This window comes from Myodes glareolus, chromosome 9 (genome assembly GCF_982192425.1).
Source record: "Myodes glareolus chromosome 9, mMyoGla1.1, whole genome shotgun sequence".
Taxonomy (NCBI): domain Eukaryota; kingdom Metazoa; phylum Chordata; class Mammalia; order Rodentia; family Cricetidae; genus Myodes; species Myodes glareolus.
This window is the reverse complement of record NC_142034.1, coordinates 32,662,144-32,668,379: the sequence shown is the minus strand read 5'-3', so window position 1 is coordinate 32,668,379 and position 6,236 is coordinate 32,662,144.

Below are 6,236 nucleotides of genomic sequence, written 5' to 3'. Positions count from 1 at the left end.
TCCCAAGAATTTAATGCTGCTTTGTGGCATAGAGACAAGATTTGTGTTCACAGTAAAGAGTTCACAGTTAGGCCTGTGGGTCAGCCTAACTGCCCCCACCAAGAATTTGATCTTGGAAAATCTCAGGTCCTTTTGCTTTTCTCAGTTGTTCTAAAATTTTAGCCTCTTCACTGAAATAACATTTAAACATTAAAAATTAATCATCCAGAACTGCTGAAGCTAACTAAAGCCAGAGGTGTGGTATGGCTTTAGTGCTAGAAGCCCATGTCTTTACCATCTCCCTAACAAATGTGGAATGCAAGTCATAAGTTACTACTGCTTGCTTAATTTCTTTTAGATCATTTATTCCTATAGGTATCCATCTACCTTCTTTGAATCCTTTTGGTCCTTTAGAAGCTAATTGTTTGTCAGTGTAGATTACAGGGTAGAAAGCTAAAATCCTGGGTAAGTCATCTCTGACAGCTACTGGTGATGTTAAATCCTGGCCTTGTACCTTCTTTTCCTGCTCATCAGCTCCAATAATTTCCTCAATTGTTTCAAATCTTTTTACTACTGTCTTTTGTAAAGCCTGAATCTCCTGGCCTGTATATCTTTCTAGTGATTTCATTAAGTCACCTAGCCTATGGTCCTCATTCTGCACATGTGATTCCAAGGTCTGAAGTTTTTCTTTAAAGATAACATCTCATCCTTGGACATTATTTGGATAGTATGCAGATTGCTTCCCTGGAGAGATACTCTATCTGCTAACTTATCATAACTTTTTAACAAATTTTGATTATCAAATTCAACAGTGTAAATTTTTTCAGATAATTTCTCAGTACTCTTTGACATGGATTCAATTTTGTTTGTCAAAATAATGTTACCCTTTTAAATAGTATTAATTTTTTCAGGTAACTTTTGATTTTCGACGGTATTAATCCTGTCAGCTAGCTATTCATTATCGGTGTGTAAAGACTGCATCATTTCTAAAAGTGCCTCATTCTTGACTTTGTTAACAAACCATTTTCTTAAGGATATAACATGAAGAAAAACACTGAGTCCCAATATCCAATAAATGGATGTATCACAATAACCATATAAGCCTTGCAGAATACAATCCATACTATTAGCAAAAAAGTTACTAAAATTCTCAGTGGTTATGTTGTCTGCAATTATATAACTTTCAAGTGTATTGGTTTATTAATTAATAAAATATCTACCTGGTATGAAGTCCCGTAAATTGTTTTAGGTGTAATAATCTTTATTGTCCAGCAGGTGTCGTGGTTGCAAAGTTGTGACTAGTGACAGTGCAGCAGGTGGCAACATGAATGGTCCTGAGCTGCTTTGACTTCCCACATGGGTGCTGGTTAAATACTTGAGAAAGATGCTTTGCTTGACAAATTAAATGCAATTAAATAAATTTTGTACATGGAGCAAGATACCCAGATACCTCATGGGCAGAGAGCACAAACCAGAAGCAGCACAAGATGCCACATGGCATAGAATGCAGCAGTGGAGGGGAGATGTATGTGAGCTTGGGAAATTTCTAAGTCACTGCACGCAGTTAGCTCTGTTGTGGTGGGTGTTTTACAAAAAAAAAAAAATGCTTAGTAGGTAAAAACCAGCCTAGTGGGCAGGGTGGGAGACCTTCTGGGCTATGGACCGTTTGGGCCTTTTTAGACTTGTCCACCCACTAGGTTTGGAGTTTGGATCCATGTGGGCACCAGATGAAGACTGACGCTAAAAAGAAATCTCACACTAGCTCAGAATTGAGTATAATAAAAGGTTATTTATTTAGAGGTAGACTCACAGATCACAGTCCTCTGCTCAAACAGGGAACAGCAACTGAATTCCACAGCCAGAAGAGAGGACAAACACGAGCTTTACTTCAGCATATATAGTATAAGAGGCCATGCCCAGGTGGACAGGTAACTTAAAGGCTACTGACTGTAGGAATTCCTACAGCACTGTTGACTCAATTAATTAATGACTCCATGCTGATAGAATTCCCCCATGGTGTTTTCCACCAAGAAGGGTGCAGGGGGCTGGATGTGGTAGCACACACCTTTAACCCTAGCACTCAGGAAGCAGAGACAGGCTAATCTATGTAAGTTTGAGGCCAGCCTGGTCTACAAAGTGAAATTCTGTCTCCAAAAAAAAATGTATTATTATTAGTCAGAGATTTATTGTTGTGCATAAGGCAAGATTACATTACATCAGTGAATAAAGAGAAAAATAATAGTAAGGATTTAGAAATTTCCTTTGTGTTCAAAGAAGATGGGAAGGTGGGAAAGAGTTTACAGTTGATCAAAATATATATATGTACATATGATTCCAATATATATGCCACTCTTGCCAACCCCGAGTGAGGAAGGAATAGGGTCTACAAAGTCCAGAGCAGTGGGCACCAACTTTGCTTGGTAGAAATCCACAATTGCCATCTTCCTGGAAATATGAAGAAGGCTTGGCCCTTAATTAGTAAGATGTCACTAGCAGCTGGTTTGAATCTGTATCAAAGAGGAAACCTGAGCATTGGAGAAAGATGGCCACCATAAGAAATACTATTACCCTTGTTACTGTTCTTTGCATGTTCTGACATACTCTGAGTGTCCTTAAATATATTTTATATATGTTCACATTTGTTTATCCTCTATCACCTGTGTTTAGTCTAAAATATATTAAATATTTCATTTCAGATTTAATGTTTAAATTCCTTGGAATTTCTTTGATTACTTAGTTGATTCTAATTCTCATCCAAAAATTGTGTCTTCACATCTAATGTTTTTGCATATAGCTTTTGTAGTATATGTCACAAAAATTAATATCCTCCCTTACCAGTTAGACCCTATTATATGTCTTCATTTTTTGTTACTGTATCTTGTAATTGCATTCTTGAATTTTCTTGAAAAGCATTGTATAGGGGAAAAAATGTAACAAGAGTAAGTCTGAGTTATTTTGTCTTTCCTAAGAAAGATTTACTTTTGCTTATATCAGTGGAGATAGGTCACAATAAAATTTCAGATCTGGCTATTTTAGAACTGGTCTTTGCTAATGAAATAACTACACTTCATCACTTATAGACAGAACTTCAAGTGTACCAGTAAAAATCAGGCCTAGGGTGAAGTCATAGAGCAATTGATGAGTGATGCCTAAAATTAATACCATATAATCCTCATTTGTTTTACCTTAGTATTGGGTTTGGGGACAGCAGACAGCCTGGGGTGTTCACCAGATAGTTCTTTAAGACTTCTTAACCTCTGTTTAGCTTTCAGCCCTCTTGCTTGACTTTTAAGTCGGCAATAAGCCCAGAAGCAGCCACAAAGCTCTGGCGGACCGACCTGTCTGTGCTTAGTGAATGTTTTTTATCGTTTTAAAAAAATCACTTGTTGCATAGCTTTCTGTGCTTGCAAACACAATTTTTAAACACTAACCTTTGCAGAGATTCTCCACAAGGTGGTCTGTCTGGTGCAGTCTTGCCTATCACAACCGCACATGGAAGTCCCTTGCTTTTCTGTGACAACGAGAGCTAGAGACCCAGTTTCACACCTCACTCAGACTAGAAAACCTCTGTTGTCAATGTTTGGAATATGCCCATGGTTGCTCCCCCTCTGCTATCCATCATTTCAATGTTGAAGTTCCTTAGAATTTCTCCTTGATCAGTACTGTCCTGGCACCCTGTTGCCTACCTCCTGATGAAGCCCAGTTCACATCTCCATTCCAGTACAATTTCTGGGCTTCAAATATGTCCCCAAATACTGTATGGAAACGTGTCCAGCTCTCTATGGTACTCTTAGGATTTAGAGCACCTAACACGAAAGCCCTATGTTCCTCTGCTCCTTTTCATTGCCATCAATTTCCTTTTAAGCATCTTCCTCTGCCTTAATTAATTATGATTGCTTTAGAAAAGATTCTGCCCTCAATGACAAGCTCTATAAAGCATCCTCTAGTCTTCCTTGAATAATTCATAACTGTCTATGTGCATTATACAATGTAGTATACATTGTATATAATGTATAACATGGCATATATTATTTACATGTAAAGTTATTGCCATACTAGCCCACTATAATCTATTGAGAGTGCCATAGTTTAAGAGAGGTGACTTCTCTCACAGACTTCCCAGCACCCTGCTGACACAGGGATGACAAATGCTTAGCTCATACCTGTTGTCACACACCCCACCCCCATTCCCTCCTGACAATCACTATTGGTACCATTCTCTTTCAGTGGAGATTTCCTGGTGAGGACAGACAGGGCTTTTAAAATTCTTCTCAAGAGAGGAGATAAATCAAAGCCCACTTGTCATCTTCTCTCAACTTTCCTCTACCAAAAAGCGTGGATTGGCACCAGAGATGTCTCCCTAAGGGAAATCTGACCATGTCTGGCATCTGTTTAAAAACTCATAGGCATGGGTTTCCTCTTATTTATAAAATAAGGTAAGAGTTTGTAGCATAAGCCTTCATTTTACACTCCTAGGGGAAGTCTTTACCTTTCTTTATCATTGGTGACAAAGTACTGTAAGCTCTCACAGCAACATGTCCTCTCTTATACCCACAATTCAAAGCGTTTTCAAGTTTCCTTTGTGTCATTCTCCTTCTTCCCAGAACCTGAATCCCAATTGGCTGTCTGTCCACTTAGCTCCCATTTTCCTTTATTTTTCAGATACCTTGCGATAGAATTAGTCGATCTGAACTTTTGATCACTACAACTCTTTACTAGGGTGCCACCTTCCACTCACATGTTTCCAAATATTTACATATCCATCTGTCTAGATTATCCCAAATAATAGAACTGTGTCTTTACTCGTTGCAAATTGCCTAGCAGGTGTTCACTTACCACATCCTAACATAATAAGTGAATGGACCAATTTCCCTTTCTCTTGAGGGCTACTGTCAATTATTTCCTTTCTGTCATCAATTCAAGAAGTGGTTTTCTTTATTTCCTATTTTGTGATAGCCATCCAACATGATCCAGGACACAAATCTGTGATCTCTTCAGACGCTGCATCCAAAACACCAAGAAGCGTGTAAGAATCTCCTTTAAGTCATTTCGCACAAACATTTCAATCTGTCACGCTCCTTTCCATGGGTGAAAGGGCTGAGAATGAAGTATGTGGCTCTTGGTGAGTTATGGTCCCATTCTTGGCTCACCTTGATAAATATTGATCTTGTATAAATTACTCAGGAGAGGCAGACGAGGGCTCTCTGAACAGCATGCACAGCCCCCCACTCTCCTTTATGCAAAGACATAAATCATCCATGAATAGAGCCCCACATGCTCTATGAATAAGTCCCTTGGATTCCAGGATGACTGATACTCAAGTATTTTTCTCATTTGAGTGCAGACCTAAATGTAAGCAAGCAATCAGACTACAGACTACGTGAAGTTACAATGCCCTTTTGTCCACAGTAAGGTGAGAGATGCATAATAGGCTTTCAAGGGTAAACATCGCATGTTTCAAAATAAACACCATTAACTGTGACTGCACATTGGTGCCCTTAATAAAGCTGATGGCAGGCAGAAAGCTCTGTAGAAACATCTCATGTCATGTTCATTCAATTTTAAGTTTTAGTGACTGGTGGAAAAAGAAGCGTGTGTGTGTGTGTGTGTGTGTGTGTAGTTGTGCAGAACTGGTCTTCTTTGACTACAGTTGAATTGAGTCTTTGGTTTCATCTAGAAAGTTGTGAAGAGCTGCACAATGAAGGGTCTGTGTGTGGTGAGGAGTCATTAAAACGAAGGACCAGAGGGCAGCAAACATTGGTTTTCTGAGATTCTTGTGGTAAGATTAATAATGAGTGTTTAACCTCTGGGGACTTCATCACTGGAGAGACATGAAGGAAGATAAATAGACAAACTGACAAATAACTTGTGGTCTCTTGGCAGGGCCAGGAATTTGTCATTAGGGCTCACACAAAGGGTTGAAATGCTGAAACTTCTTGGGAAAAATCGAGGAATGTGACTTATGTTTTCAGGCACCTTTATTGACGTGACTTTCCCCCACCTTCAATGCTTTTGTTCTCTGACTCCAACTCTCTTTCTTTTTTTTTTTAAAGCCTGTGAATTTTCATCAGTGCAATTTCAATTGCATCTAACTCAGCCCTAATAGATCCAAGTTTTAGGAAATGATGGGCAGAAAACCTTTAATGAGGACTCATGGGTATGTATTCATGGGGGAACTGCTGTGGAATTCTTTCTAGAGGACGCGATGAAAAGTCAGCCCAATGCCCGTAATGGGAGGCTGGCTTAACAAATTAGAA